Source organism: Euprymna scolopes, chromosome 6 (genome assembly GCF_053919585.1).
Source record: "Euprymna scolopes isolate OS-2025 chromosome 6, ASM5391958v1, whole genome shotgun sequence".
Taxonomy (NCBI): domain Eukaryota; kingdom Metazoa; phylum Mollusca; class Cephalopoda; order Sepiida; family Sepiolidae; genus Euprymna; species Euprymna scolopes.
Genome location: NC_136487.1, coordinates 104,393,261 through 104,410,559, shown reverse-complemented (window position 1 = coordinate 104,410,559; position 17,299 = coordinate 104,393,261). Strand labels below are relative to the sequence as shown.

General features: G+C 37.1%; 1 protein-coding gene and 1 pseudogene across 2 annotated transcripts in view; both read left to right on the top strand.

Moving 5' to 3' along the window:
• LOC145277831 (ubiquitin carboxyl-terminal hydrolase 15-like) overlaps window positions 1-17,299 on the top strand; it is a 353,560-nt gene that overhangs the window by 226,545 nt on the left and 109,716 nt on the right. The window lies entirely within an intron of this gene.
• Window positions 16,113-16,246, top strand: LOC145278527 (U2 spliceosomal RNA; annotated as a pseudogene).

Genomic DNA, 17,299 nt, shown 5'->3' with positions numbered 1-17,299 from the left:
GTTATTTGTCATCCGGGTGATGGGGCTTCAAAATGATAGCAAATTTGTCAAGTTTGGTTGTGTCTGTCAAAAGTTTTAGCGTTACATACAAACCTACATACACACAGATGTTTGGGATTTGGGGGCCCCCCTTGAAGAAAACTGATCAGTTGACCCACTTTTAGGTGTCCGTTTGACGTGAAATTTCGATATTTGTCATCCGGGTGATGGGGCTTCAATATGATACCACATTTGTCAACTCTGGTTGTGTCTGTCAAAAGTTTTAGCGTTACAAACAAACATACATACACACAGACGTTTGAGATTTATATATATAGATAATATAGAAGACTAGCAGGGCTACTCGGCGTTGCTCGGGACCGTATAAACAATGAAAAAACAAAAGCAGATATTGAACATATGTTTTATTCTTAGGGGAGAGGAATCTTTCATCTCTATGTATTATTTGTTTTATCTACCCTAGGACTTGTATTGTTCATGTTTTATCCGTAGCATAGGTAATTTACAGCATGTATATGAAATTGTTTTACCTTAGGGAGAAGAGAACAGGTAATATAAAATGTAATGTGTCTATATTACATCCCTGGCAACGCCTAGAAACCAGCTAGAACATGTATTTCAGTCAATCTATATTACATCCTGGGCTATGCCGGGAAACCAGCTAATCTCTATTTAGTGACTTGACCACCAAAATACCTCAGTAAGTGTGTCCTTTCTTTTGAACTTAGGTATCTAGAAATGTGTGTGAAATTTTGTTGAATGCATTGTTTACTATGATTTTCTTATTGTTCTACACAATATCAACTTTTTTTTTACATAGGCATCACCACATTATCAAGGCCCAGAGGCCACTCAAGGATAAGGGTTAAAGAGTGTACAGTAGAAATTGGACAATATAGTAATCATTAGTAATGAAAATTTGGTAAATTTGATAACTTATATGGAACGGCTCATCAAGAACTTATTTACTTTAGACTTGAACACAACCATATTGTAGTCAGCCGGAAAGCAGGAAAACGGAAGACAATTCCACAGGCGTGCAGTTCTAAGAAAGAAGCTTTGTTCATGGAATCTACGATTAGGTTTAGGCACAGATAAAGAGTGGGGGGAATTATTGATAGTGTTTACAGCTAGACGAGTGTTTCTTGTGAAAGTTTGGCAAGGGGGGACCATAGATTGAAGCTCAGTCGAACACTTTCCATGAAAATAACGATACATCAGAGACAAACTCGCAACATCTCTTCTGTGAGATAGAGGTTGCAAGGAGGAGAAAAGGACATCTCCTACGCGGCTACGAAGTCTATTTTGAACTCTTTAAAGGCAGGACAAGTCCTTTCTAGCAGCTCATGCCCAGATGTGGCAACAGTATTCCATCTTGGACATACCTGGCTCTTATATAGATAGAGAATAGCATCAGCAGTGAGATATTTACCGGATCGATAGAAAGATCCCACCATTTTTCCAGCGGCCTTGGCAACAGATTTGATGTACGTGTTCCATTTAAGATCAGGAGTAATGGTCAAGCCCAGAAGCTTGTCAAAACTTGAGGCCTCCTGAAGACGAGAGCCATTCATTTCAATTGATGCCAAATGTGGATTAGAATGTTGATGATGTAAAGAGAGAAGCTTGGTTTTAGATGCATTAAAAGTAACTAGCCACTCCTTTCCCCATTGTACTACGTGCTCAAGATCAGAGGAGAGAGAATTGGAGAGAACTTGGTCGTTTACTGTCTTAGATGTGCTACCATAAATGGTAGTGTCGTCAGCATAAATGTCTACAAATGATGTAAGGATGTGATTTGGAAGATCATTAATGTAGATCAGGAAAAGAGTTGGGCCCAGGATGGACCCCTGAGGGACACCGGCATTAATACTGTGAGCTTCTGATTTTTGCCCCTCAACTACTACTCTTATGAACCTATCAGAAAGAAATGATTTAATAATTGAGAAGACATTTCCAGCTATACCATAGCTAGCGATCTTATGAAGTAAACCTTTATGCCACACCCTATCAAAGGCCTTAGATATGTCAAGAGCAATTGCCCTAGAAAGATTGCCATCGTCGAGAGATTTGCTAATCCTATGCAATATAACTGTAAGCACATCTGCTGTAGATCTAGCAGAACGGAAACCATATTGAGTGTCACTAAGAAGGTTATTTTTGTTGAGATGGTTGATTACTTCTGTATTTAACACAGATTCTAGCAACACAGGAGACTTATTGGCCTGTACTGAGAGGGGGATGAGCGATCACCTGAATTCTTAAATACAGGGCATACTGATGAGATTTTCCAGGGAGATGGGAAACTATTCTCCTTAAGACAACGTTTAAACAGTTTTGTAAGTATGGGCGCTAGTTCAGGTTGAAGTTTTTTGATTACTATAATTGGAATACCGTCAGGGCCAGTTGCTTTACTGGAATCAAGGTTTTTGATTAGCTTGGCAACATCACCTACAAATATACGTATATCACATAGCGTGTTTTCTGATACAGGAGGAAATATTGGGGGTTGGCGGCCTTGGTCGCAAAGGGTAGAATTAGCTGCAAAGTTCTTGACAAAGAGTTTGGCTTTGTCTGATGCTGACGAGATTACCTCAGGTCCATTGATAATAGTTGGGATGGAGCACACGCTTCTGTTCAGGATTCTGTTTGCTATTTGCCAAAACTGGTGGGAACCAAGCCACTGCTCAGCTACTTTGGACTTAACAGATTGAGCATACAACTCTCTTGCGTTCCTTATTACTTTCTTACAATGGTTGCTGGCAGACCTGAAAACGGGTTTGGTTTCCATACATCTATTACGTTTGAAGCAGTGGAAAAAGTGATTTCTGTGCGCAATGGCAGCAGCACATTCTGGAGAGAACCATGGCTGGCTGTTAGGTTTTTGCTGAAACTTTTTAGAGGGTATGAAATTGTCAATACCTACAATTAACCATTCAGTCAGGTCTAATACTATAGAGGACACATCCTTTTTAAACATGGAATGCAGAGGTAGATCAGATATAAATGTACGGAAGCTATCCCAGTCAGCCTTAGTGTGTCGATATACTGTACGATGGAGAGGTACGTCTGGGGACTTATTACATTTCATTTTTATCTTAATTGATACAACAGAGTGGTCGGAAGATCCAAGAGGCGACAGAACAGAAACTGAACATAGTTCAGGGCAAGTTGTGAGAAAAAGGTCTAGTAGGCTCGCATACTGGCCGTCATTGTCGGGCTCACGGGCGGGTTCCTGAACAATCTGAGTGAGGTCATAGGCAATGGAGAAATCATGACAGAACCTCCCCTCATCATCGGTCTTGTTTGAGTGGGTCAACCATTCGACGTTGTGAACATTGAAGTCTCCACATACGTGAATGTTAGCTGAAGGATAAGCAGATAGGACTTGGTCAATTTTCTCAGATATGCTTTGAAAGATAGTAACTCCGCTGTTGTGGGGGCGATAGAGAGTAAATATAAATGCAGTAGTGCCCGGAAGCACATATAGGGTAAGTTAGGATCTTCCCTGGAGATGTCCCTCCCACATGGAAAGCTATTTTTAATATAGGCACATATTCCATGCACATGGCGATCTTGGGGGTCAGATTTAGAAGTTAGAGTATCCTGTAATTGCAAACTCTTCTAGGGAAATAGCCTGTTCAATGCCAGTTTCACTTAAAAATAAAAGGTCTGGTTTAGTCTCCTGTAATTGGGTTTCAACCTCTGGAAGGTTAGAGCGAAGACCCCTGATGTTGGAGAAGGAGACATGGTAGTAGGGGTCTACGTTGGAAGTTGGAGAACCGGGTTTAATCGTGTATTTTTTCTTGAAACTTGTCATGATGAAATTTTGGAATTTGTGGACTAGGTCGTCAGATTTACTTAGAGCAGGACAGAGAGGGGAAACTAAGAGAGAAAAAGAAACGAAGAATTTTTTTTTTTTTTTGTAGCTAATGATAAGGTAAAGCCGTAACAATTACCCACTAGTATGGGATCGAGAGGCCCCACCAGAAGCTACTGCATGGTCCAGATTCCATTCACCAAATGGCAATACAGCAGCCCCAGTACTTTGCACCTGCTGATAGAACAGCCTCCTTAGTGGTTAATCCAAGGTTCGGGTCCCTGACTATCAGGCGGATAACGTCAGCCCAGACAAAACGTTTACCTCCAGCACCCTTACTAGTGACATGGCTACAAGGATAGACATAGAAACAGAAAATTTCCACCAACTCTGCCAACTGTTCGTGCAAAATATCAACTGTAGCGAAATAAAACAGTAAACTTAGTGTAGTGTTAGAATAAAGAGCAAAGGAAAAAATTAGAATCATAATCTGTAATTGCAAATATAAATTTGCTAGCGTGTACCAGTATTTGCCAGGTTGTGGAAATTTGAAATTTATAACATATAACAAAATAGGTTGGAGTCGCTGAATAACTCATCCTCCCGTTAAAGCGGTTCCATCCTCTTTCCCGAATTTGACTACTGTGCACTTTTCAACTCTCATGCTCGAGTGGCCTATGGGCCTTGATAAGTGGTAATATATATTTTTTACAAAATATATATATATATATATATGTAACAAAATAGGTTGGAGTCGCTGAATAACTCATCCTCCCGTTAAAGTGGTTCCATCCTCTTTCCCGAATTTGACTACTGTGCACTTTTCAACTCTCATCCTCGAGTGGCCTATGGGCCTTGATAAGTGGTATAATATATTTTTTACAAAATATATATATATATAACAAAATAGGTTGGAGTCGCTGAATAACTCATCCTCCCGTTAAAGCGGTTCCATCCTCTTTCCCGAATTTGACTACTGTGCACTTTTCAACTCTCATCCTCGAGTTGCCTATTGGCCTTGATAAGTGGTAATATATATTTTATACAAAATATATATATACATATATATAACAAAAAAGTTGGAGTCGCTGATTAACTCATCCTCCCGTTAAAGCGGTTCCATCCTCTTTCCCGAATTTGACTACTGTGCACTTTTCAACTCTTATCCTCGAATGGCCTATGGGCCTTGATAAGTGGTAATATATATTTTCTACACAATATATATATATATATATAAACAAAATAGGTTGGAGTCGCTGAATAACTCATCCTCCCGTTAAAGCGGTTCCATCCTCTTTCCCGAATTTGACTACTGTGCACCTTTAAACTCTCATCCTCGAGTGGCCTATTTGCCTTGATAAGTGTTAATATAGAGAGAGAGAGAGAAGAGAAAGAGGGTGAGAGAGAGAGAAGTGAAAGAGGGGTGTAGAGAGAGAGAGAAGTGAAAGAGGGATGTAGAGAGAGAGAAGTGAAAGAGGGATGTAGAGAGAGAGAAGTGAAAGAGGGATGTAGAGAGAGAGAAGTGAAAGAGGGATGGAGAGAGAGAAGTGAAAGAGGGATGGAGAGAGAGAGAGAAAGAGGGTGAGAGAGAGAAAAGAGAAAGAGAGTGAGAGAAGAGGGTAAGTGTTCATCTTTTTTTAATAGGAGGTAAAAGCGGTTCCATTCATGAGATTCAAATATAAAATGTAAAAGGAAAACAAACTTGTATAAAAGTAATTTTCGTGTATTCAAGCGGCCTCATACTGCTACCCCCCCTCCCCCTTACAGTTTAACAGAGGTAGGATGTAAAAAAAAAAATGGCTAAAGCCTTGTTTACATGTTAAACTATAGCAAAGAGCAAAGTGATTCTCGCCGGTAAAAAACTTCAAGCAATAATAATAATATTTTCCCTACGTCAATTTTCGTGTAATTTTGGGATTCTGCGTTTTGAAATGTGATAAATCGGTTGGTAATAACGGTTCGACTCGAAAACTAATATTTAACTGTGTTATAGTACCAATTACTCCTCGAAGGCAGCTTAAATGTACCTCATGGCAGCCGACATTAAACTGAGCTGACGTCATGTCACGTGACACGTAATGAATAACGTTAAAATGACAGGGTTTTTTTTTGGGGGGGGCCCTGGCAGAAAACTGATCAGTTCACCCACTTCTAGTGGTCCGTTTGACGTGAAATTTCGATATTTGTCGTCCGGGTGATGGAGCTTCAATATGATACAAAATTTGTCAAGTTTGGTTCCGTCTTTCAAAAGTTTTAGCGTTACAAACATACATACATACATACATACAGATTTTTGGCTTTTATATATATACTAGCAGGGCTACCCGGCGTTGCTCGGGACCGTATAAACAATGAAAAAACAAAAAGAGGTATTGAACATATGTTTTATTCTTAGGGGAGAGGAATCTTTCATCTCAAGTTTTAGCGTTACAAACAGACATTTGTCTTTTATATATATAGATAATGACAGGTTTTTTGGGGGCCCCCTCGAAGATAACTGATCAGTTGACCAACTTCTAGTTGTCCGTTTGACGTGAAACTTCGATATTTGTCATCCGGGTGATGGGGCTTCGGTATGATACCAAATTTGTCAAGTTTGGTTCCGTCTTTCAAAAGTTTTAGCGTTACAAAAAAACATACATACATACACACAGACGTTTGGCTTTTATATATATAGACTAGCAGGGCTACCCGGCGTTGCCCGGGACCGTAACAACAATGTAAAAACAAAAGCAGATATTGAACATATGTTTTATTCTTAGGGGAGAGGAATCTTTCAGGGTGAGAGAGAGAGAGAAGATAAAGAGTGTGAGAGAGAGGCAGTAGAGAAAGTTGTTCCATCCTCTTTCCCAAATTTGAATAATGTGCACGTTTGAACTCTCATTGTCGAGTTGATCCTCGATTTGCCTATTGGCCTTGTTAAGTGCTAATATAGAGAGAAGAGAAACAGGGTGAGAGAGAGAGAAGATAAAGTGTGTAAGAGAGAGGCAGTAGAGAAAGTTGTTCCATCCTCTTTCCCAAATTTGAATAATGTGCACGTTTGAACTCTCATCGTCGAGTTGCCTATTGGCCTTGATAAGTGCTAATATATATAGAGAAGAGAAACAGGGTGAGAGAGAGAAGATAAAGAGTGTGAGAGAGAGGCAGTAGAGAAAGTTGTTCCATCCTCTTTCCCAAATTTGAATACTGTGCACGTTTGAACTCTCATGGTCGAGTTGATCCTCGAGTTGCCTATTGGCCTTGATAAGTGCTAATATAGAGAAGAGAAACAGGGTGAGAGAGAGAAGATAAAGAGTGTGAGAGAGAGGCCGAAGAGAAAGTTGTTCCATCCTCTTTCCCAAATTTGAATACTGTGCACGTTTGAACTCTCATGGTCGAGTTGATCCTCGAGTTGCCTATTGGCCTTGATAAGTGCTAATATAGAGAGAAGAGAAACAGGGTGAGAGAGAGAGAGAGAGAGAGAAGATAAAGTGTGTGAGAGAGAGGACGAAGAGAAAGTTGTTCCATCCTCTTTCCCAAATTTGAATACTGTGCACGTTTGAGCTCTCATGGTCGAGTTGATCCTCGAGTTGCCTATTGGCCTTGATAAGTGCTAATATAGAGAGAAGAGAAACAGGGGTAGAGAGAGAGAAGATAAAGAGTGTGAGAGAGAGGCAGAAGAGAAAGTTGTTCCATCCTCTTTCGTGAGAGAGAGGCAGAAGAGAAAGTTGTTCCATCCTCTTTCCCAAATTTCACTACTGTGCACGTTTGAACGCTCATCCTCGAGTTGCCTTTTGGCCTTGATAAGTGCTAATATAGATAGAAGGGAAAGAGGGTTAGAGAGAGAGTAGATAAAGAGGTTGAGAGAGAGAAAGAGGTCTAGAGAGAGAGAGAGAGAAGAGAGTGAGAGAGAAATATGGTGAGTCGAGTTGATCCTCGAGTTGCCTATTTGCCTTGATAAGTGCTAATATAGAGAGAAGAGAAACAGGGTGAGAGAGAGCGAGAGAGAGAAGATAAATAGTGTGAGAGAGAGGCAGAAGAGAAAGTTGTTCCATCCTCTTTCCCAAATTTCACTACTGTGCACGTTTGAACTCTCAATCTCGAGTTGCCTATTGGCCTTGATAAGTGCTAATATAGATAGAAGGGAAAGAGGGTGAGAGAGAGAGAGTAGATAAAGAGGGTGAGAGAGAGAAAGAGAAGAGAAAGAGGTCTAGAGAGAGAGAGAGAGAAGAGAGTGAGAGAGAGAGAAATATGGTGATAGAGAGAGTTAGGAAAGTGGTAGAGAGAGAGAAGAGAGTGAGAGAGAGAGAGAGAAAGACGGCGAGAGAGAGAGAGAAAGACGGAGAGAAAGACGGCGAGAGAGAGAGAGAGAAAGTGTTCTTTGGAAAACTGTGCACGCGACCTAATTTTCGTTTACATAAGCGGCCTGATACTGATACCCACCCCTCCCCCTTCAAGTTAACAGTTAGAATGTATAAACAAAATGGCTAAATCTTTGTTTACATGTTTTACAAAGTGCAAAGTCATCTTCGCCGGCAAAAAACTTCAAGCAAAAATAAAAACATTTTCCCTACGTCAATTTTCGTGTAATTTTGGGATTTTGATTTTTGGAGTGCGATAATTCCGTTGGTAATAACGGTTTGAGTCGAAAACTAATATTTAACTGTGTTATAGTATCAATTTCTCCTCCGAAGGCAATTTTAACGTACCTCAGCCGCAGCCGACATTTTACTGAGCTGACGTCACGTCACGTGACACGTAATGAATAACGTTAAAATGACAGGTCTTTTGGGGGCCCCCCCTGGGAGAAAAATGATCAGTTCACCCCCTTCTAATTGTCCGTTTGACGTGAAATTTCGATATTTGTCATGCGGGTGATCAAGGTGCAATATGATACCTAATTTGTCAACTTTGGTTGTGTCTGTCAAAAGTTTTAGCGTTACAAACAAACATACATACATACATACATACACACAGATTTTTGCCTTTTATATATTACTAGCAGGGCTACCCGGCGTTGCCCGGGACCGTAACAACAATGTAAAAACAAAAGCAGATATTGAACATATGTTTTATTCTTAGGGGAGAGGAATCTTTCAGGGTGAGAGAGAGAGAGAGAAGATAAAGAGTGTGAGAGAGAGGCAGAAGAGAAAGTTGTTCCATCCTCTTTCCCAAATTTGACTACTGTTCACGTTTGAACTCTCATCGTCGAGTTGATCCTCGAGTTGCCTATTGGCCTTGATAAGTGCTAATATAGAGAGAAGAGAAACAGGGGTAGAGAGAGAGAAGATAAAGAGTGTGAGAGAGAGGCCGAAGAGAAAGTTGTTCCATCTTCTTTCCCAAATTTGAATACTGTGCACGTTTGAACTCTCATGGTCGAGTTGATCCTCGAGTTGCCTATTGGCCTTGATAAGTGCTAATATAGAGAGAAGAGAAACATGGTGAGAGAGAGGCAGAAGAGAAAGTTGTTCCATCCTCTTTCCCAAATTTGAATACTGTGCACGTTTGAACTCTCATCGTCGAGTTGATCCTCGAGTTGCGTATTGGCCTTGATAAGTGCTAATATAGAGAGAAGATAAACAGGGTGAGAGAGAGAGAAGATAAAGAGTGTGAGAGAGAGGCAGTAGAGAAAGTTGTTCCATCCTCTTTCCCAAATTTCACTACTGTGCACGTTTGAATTCTCATCGTCGTGTTGATCCTCGAGTTTCCTATTGGCCTTGATAAGTGCTAATATAGAGAGAAGAGAAACAGGGTGAGAGAGAGAGAGAAGATAAAGAGTGTGAGAGAGAGGCAGAAGAGAAAGTTGTTCCATCCTCTTTCCCAAATTTGAATACTGTGCACGTTTGAACTCTCATCGTCGAGTCTATCCTCGATTTGCCTATTGGCCTTGATAAGTTCTAATATAGAGAGAAGAGAAACAGGGTGAGAGAGAGAGAGAAGATAAATAGTGTGAGAGAGAGGCAGAAGAGAAAGTTGTTCCATCCTCTTTCCCAAACTTCACTTTCAAATGTGCACGCGACCTAATTTTCGTTTACATAAGCGGCCTGATACTGATACCAACCCCTCCCCCTTCAAGTTAACAGAGTTAGAATGTATAAACAAAATGGCTAAATCTTATTTACATGTTTTACAAAGAGCAAAGTCATCTTCGCCGGCAAAAAACTTCAAGCAAAAATAAAAACATTTTCCCTACGTCAATTTTCGTGTAATTTTGTGATTTTGATTTTTGGAGTGCGATAATTCCGTTGGTAATAACGGTTCGAGTCGAAAACTAATATTTAACTGTGTTATAGTATCAATTTCTCCTCCGAAGGCAGTTTTAACGTACCTCAGCCGCAGCCGACATTTTACTGAGCTGACGTCACGTCACGTGACACGTAATGAATAACGTTAAAATGACGGGTCTTTTGGGGGCCCCCCCTGGGAGAAAAATGATCAGTTCACCCCCTTCTAATTGTCCGTTTGACGTGAAATTTCGATATTTGTCATGCGGGTGATCAAGGTGCAATATGATACCTAATTTGTCAACTTTGGTTGTGTCTGTCAAAAGTTTTAGCGTTACAAACAAACATACATACATACACACAGATTTTTGCCTTTTATATATTACTAGCAGGGCTACCCGGCGTTGCTCGGGACCGTATAAACAATGAAAAAACAAAAGCAGATATTGAACATATGTTTGATTCTTAGGGGAGAGGAATCTTTCATCTCTATGTATTATTTGTTTTATCTACCCTAGGACTGATATTGTTCATGGTTTATCCCTAGCATAGGTAATTTACAGCATGTATATGAAATTGTTTTACCTTAGGGAGAAGAGAACAGGTAATATACAACATAATGTGTCTATATTACATCCCTGGCAACGCCTAGAAACCAGCTAGAACATGTATTTCAGTCAATCTTTATTATATCCTGGGCTATGCCGGGAAACCAGCTAATCTCTTTTTAGTGACTTGACCACCAAAATACCTCCCTAAGTGTGTCCTTTCTTTTGAACTTATTAGATATAGGTATCTAGAAATGTGTGTGAAATTTTGTTGAATGCATTGTTCACTATGATTTTCTTATTGTTCTACACAATATCAACTGTAGCGAAATAACACAGTAAACTTAGTGTAGTGTTAGAATAAAGAGCAAAGGAAAAAATTAGAATCATATTTTGTAATTGCAAATCTAAATTTGCTAGCATGTACCAGTATTTGCCAGGTTGTGGAAATTTGGAACTTATAACATATGTAGTGGCCTTTTCCTAGATACCTATTGCTAAAAATTATACTTTCATTTTGTTAGAAAAATCTCTCTTCAGATGCCCTGCATCATTCAAAATAAAAACAAATATTTTTATAATTGTTTCAGTATATTGCTACACAATGTGAAAGTTTTTAACGTTTGTAAAAAAAGTCATGAATGTGCTTATATTGCAAAAAAGAAAATATCAGTGCACAGTATTGAAAGTGTTTGAGATTCAAAAGTCTGTAACATTTCTACTAACTTCATAAGATGTCATGTGAGAAACTGAATTGAATATCAAGACATTACCTGAAGCGTTTTTATTTTGGTGTAACATATGTGTTTACAGTGAACCTTAACTTTTAATAAACAGATTGGTATGCAATGACATAGGCTAAGAATCTTTAAAATATATATAAATTGGAAAAATGTGTGAACAAATGAAAAAAAAATGATCCGCTCCACTTGATGACATCAAGCACAGTAATATTTTAGTGAAGAAAATATGAAATTGATGTTCAGTGATTAGTTTGGATGAATGAGAAAATGTAATTGTTTGATGCATAAAAATAACTCAGTTGCTGTATTTGATATTAAGCAGCAAAATATAGTGATTTGAATATTTGGGAAAACATCAAACCAGATTATGTAAAAAGAAAAAAAAAAGATGAAATTAGAAAATATATATTTTATGTTTATGAGTTCTGCCAATCAAAATTTTGTGGCAGAAATTGGGTGATTACCATGCAATTTTATTTTGGTAAAATTCTTAAATTATTAGAATGTTTATTATAATTTCTAATTAGTGACTTGTTATAATCAAAATCCGCCCTAAAGAGTGTCCTTTCTTTTATTAGGTATCAGAGTAGGTATCAAGATTTCTACTTCTATACAAATGTGATATTTCAGATCTGTACATAAAAAATTTGTTGAATATATAGGTTGAGAATTGTTCTGTGTCGCTCTCTCTCTCACACACACACGCATTCTCACTTTTATAGATATAATAGATAGATTACTCTAGATATATTTCCATATGTCTGAATACCCTATATACAAATTTTCAAATCTGTAGATAAAAAAATTTGTTGAGTATATAGGTTGAAAATTGTTCTCTCTCTCTCTCTCACACACACATTCTCAATTTTAGAGATATAATAGATAGATTATGCTAGATATATTTCCATATGTCTGAATACCCTATATACAAATTTTCTAATCCGTAGATCAAATATTTGTTGAATATATAGGTTGAAAATTGTTCTTACTCTCTCTCTCTCTCTCTCTGGCTACCTCACACACACATTCTAACTTTTATAGATATAATAGATAGATTATGCTAGATATATTTCCATATGTGTGAATACCCTATATACAAATTTTCTAATTTGTAGATAAAAAATTTGTAGAGTGCATAGGTTGAGAATTGTTCTCTCTATCTCTCACACACACACATTCTAACTTTTAAAGATATAATAGATTATGCTAGATATATTTCGATATTTCTGAATACCCTATATATAAAAATTTGTTGAATGTATAGGTTGAGAACTGTTCTCTCTCTCTCTCTCTCTCTCTCTCTCTCTCGCTCACACACACACACATTCTCACTTTTATAGATATAATAGAAAGATTATCCTAGATATATTTCTATTTGTATGAATACTCTATATACAAATTTTAAAATCTGTAGATAAAGAATTTGTTGAGTATATGGGTTGAGAATTGTTCTCTCTCTCTCTCTCTCTCTCTCTCTCACACACACACACATTCTCACTTTTATAGATATAATAGATTATGCTAGATATATTTCCATATGTCTGAATACCCTATATACAAATTTTCAAATCTGTAGATAAAAAATTTGTTGAGTATATAGGTTGAGAATTGTTCTCTCTCTCTCTATCACACACATTCTCACTTTTATAGATATAATAGACAGATTATGCCAGATATATTAAAATATGTCTGAATGCCCAATATACAAATTTTGAAATCTGTAGATAAAAAATTTGTTGTATACATAGGTTGACAATTGTCCTCTCTCTCACACACACACACACACATTCTCACTTTTATACATATAATAGATAGATTATGCTAGATATATTTCTATATGTCTGAACACCCTATATACAAATGTTCAAATCTGTGGATATAAAATTTGTTGAATGTATAGGTTGAGAATTTTTATCTCTCTCTTTTTCTCTCTCTCTCTCTCGCTATCTCACACACACGCATTCTCACTTTTATAGATAAAATAGATAGATTATGCAAGATATATTTCCATATGTCTGAATACCCTATATACAAAGTTTCAAATCTGTAGATAAAAAATTTGTTGAATATATAGGTTTAGAATTGTTCTCTCTCTCTCACACACACATTCTAACTTTTGTAGTTATAATAGATAGATTATGCTAGATATATTTCCATATGTCTGAATACCCTATATACAAATTTTCTAAACTGTAGGTAAAAAATTTGTTGAGTATGTAGGTTAAGAATTGTTCTCTCTCTCTCTCACACACACACACACACACAAGTTCTCACTTTTATAGATATAATAGATAGATTATGCTAGATATATTTCTATATGTCTGCCTACCCTATATACAAATTTCCAAATCTGTGCCCAAAAATGTGTGGAATATATAGGTTGAGAATTGTTCTCTCTCTCTCTCTCTCACACATATTCTCACTTTTATAGGTTATATAGGTTGAGAATTTTTTGCTCTTTCCATCACTCACATTCACACTTTTATAGATATAATACATAGATTATGCCAGATATATTTACATATGTCTGAATACCCAATATACACATTTTCAAATCTGTAGATAAAAAATTAGTTGAATATATAGGTTGAGAATTGTTCTCTCTCTCTCTCTTTCTCTCTCTCTCACACACACATTCTCACTTTTATAGATATAATAGATAGATTATGCTAGATATATTTCCATACGTCTGAATACCCTATATCCAAATTTTCTAATATGTAGATAAAAAATTTGTTGAATATATAGGGTGAGAATTTTCCTTCCTCTCTTTCTCTCTCTCTCTTTCTCACACACACACAAGCTGAAAATTGTTCTCTCTCTCTCTCTGACTCTCTCTCTCTCTCTCACACACACACACATGGTCATTTTATAGATATAATAGATAGGTTATGCTAGATATATTTCTATATGTCTGAATACCCTATATACAAATTTTTAAATCTGTAGATAAAAAATTTGTTGAGTATATAGGTTGAGAATTGTTCTTTCTCTCTCTCTCACACACACATTCTCACTTTTATAGATATAATAGATTATGCTAGATATATTTCCTTATGTCTGAATACCCTATATACAAATTATCAAATCTGTAGATACAAAATTTGTTGAGTATATAGGTTGAGAATTGTTCTCTCTCTCTCTCTCTCTCTCTCACTCACTCACTCACTCACTCACTCACTCACACACACACACACACACATTCTACCTTTTATAGATATAATAGATTATGCTAGATATATTTCCATATGTCTGAATACCCTGTATACAAATTTTCAGATCTGTACATAAAAATTAGTTGAATATATAGGTTGAGAATTGTTCTCTCTCTCTCTCTTCTCTCTCTCTCTTTCACACACATTCTCACTTTTCTAGATATAATAGATAGATTATGCTAGATATATTTCCATATGTCTGAATACCCTATATACAAATTTTCTAATCGGTAGATAAAAAATTTGTTGAATATATAGGGTGAGAATTGTACTTACTCTCTCTCTCTCTCTCTCTCACGCACACATTCTCACTTTTATGGATATAATAGATAGATTATGCTGGATATATTTCCATATGTCTGAATACCCTATATACAAATGGTCAAATCTGTAGATAACAAATTTATTGAATAGATAGGTTGAGAATTGTTCTCTCTCTCTCTCTCGCAACCTTACACACACAACCACACGCAAACATTCTGACTTTTATAGATATAATAGATCGATTATGCTAGATATATTTCCATATGTCTGAATACCCAATATACAAATTTTCAAATCTGTAGGTAAAAAATTTGTTGAATATATAGGTTGAGAATTGTTCTCTCTCTCTCACACACTCACATTCTCACTTTTATAGATATAATGTATAGATTATGCTAGATATATTTCTATATGTCTGAATACCCTATATACAAAGTTTAAAATCCGTAGATAAAAATACGTTGAGTATATAGGTTGAGAATTGTTCTCTCTCTCTCTTACGCACACACACACACACACACACACACACACACACACACACACACACACACACACACACATTTAGATATAATAGATAGATTATGCTAGATATATTTCCATATGTCTGAATACCCTATATACAAATTTTCAAATCTGTAGATAAAAAATGTATTGAATATATAGGTTGAGAATTGTTGTCTCTCTCTCTCTCTCTCTCTCTCTCTCTCTCTCTCTCTGGCTACCTCACACACACACACATTTTCACTTTTATAGATATAATAGATAGATTATGCTAGATATATTTCCATATGTCTGAATACCCTATATACAAACTTTCAAATCTGTAGATAAAAAATTTGTTGAGTATATAGGTTGAGAATTGTTCTCTCTCTCTCACACGAAACTGTGCGCTCGGCTTCTTCCCCCCCTTCCCACCCCAAATGCTTGGGAAACTGTGCACTGTTTTTGTTGGTTTTCAAGCTGCCTCTTCCCCCCCCCCCACACACACACACAGTTTAACAGTAGTAGGAGGTCAAGAGAAAGAGGGTGAGAGAGAGAGAAGAGTAAGTTGGTGAGAGAGAGAGAAAAGAGAAAGAGGGTGTTGGTTTTATATTTTTATTATCGTCTAATATTTTGAAAGCTGAATTTCTAATAAAATGTGCATCTATAGGAGATAATGCCTGGGAATGTGTCCCCCCCCCCCACAGTTTAACAGTGGTGTGACGTCAAGAGAAAGAGGGTGAGAGAGAGGGAAGAGTAAGTGGGTGAGAGAGAGAAAGAGAGAGAAAAAAAAAGAAAGACGGTGTTGGTTTTGTGAAAAAAGTTGTTATTTACAATTGTTCGCATTCTTGGCCTTTTGGTCAAGATCAAAGTGTAGTATCTGTTCTTCAGATGCTGCACTTCTATTTCTTGTTCTCTTTCGGTGGAGGAGAAATCCTCCACGACTGAGACAATTTTTATTTTTGTACCTTTTCTCCACGTTAAAAAACGACCCTGGTGTCTAACTCTGTCCCGTGGGGAGGCATAGTAAATAGGTACAATTGTTCGCCATTAGTGGATGTTGACGTCACGTCACGTGACATGACTAAGCGTTTTTTTTTTTTAGTATGAATAACATTTTTTGTTTTAATTATAAAGTCTACACTTAATTTTATAGAAAATGATGTATATATAATAGAAAAAAAAAATTACTGGTTTTGTTGGATTCAAGTGGATCCCCCCCCCCTCCAGTTTAAGAGATAGCAGGTCACGTGGTAATATACAAAATGGCTAGCGTAAATATAAAGATCGGTTTTTTTATCGACGAATATTTTGAAAGCTGAATTTTTTTTTATTCCTGTACATTTTTTCCTGATATTTTTCGTTAAAACTCTTGTATAAATACTATTTTTAACCAGTTAAATACGTTGGAGACATTGTCATGGAGTTTAATAATCTCTAGAACAAAGCAGAAGAGAAATTACAAAAGTATCGGTAAAACAAAGTGTTTGTTTACATTTGTTCGCCATTACTGGATGTTGACGTCACGTCACGTGACATGACTAAGCGTTTTTGGATTATGTAATATTAACATTAAAATGACAGGTTTTTTGGGGGGCCCCCCTAGGAGAGAAATGATCAGTTCACCCCCTTTTAATGGTCCGTTTGGTGTGGAATTTCGATATTTGTCATGCGGGTGATCAAGGTTCAATATGATACATAATTTGTCAACTTTGGTTGTGTCTGTCAAAAGTTTGAGCTGACGTCACGTCACGTGACACGTATTGAATAACGTTAAAATGACAGGTTTTTTGGGGGGCCCCCCTAGGAGAAAAACGATCAGTTGACCCCTTTCTACTGGTCCGTTTGACGTGAAATTTCGATATTTGTCATCCGGGTGATCAAGGTGCAATATGATACCAAATTTGTCAACTCTGGTTCCGTCTTTCAAAAGTTTTAGCGTTACAAACAAACATACATACATACATACATACACACCGATTTTTGCCTTTTATATATATAGATGACTAGCAGGGCTACCCGGCGT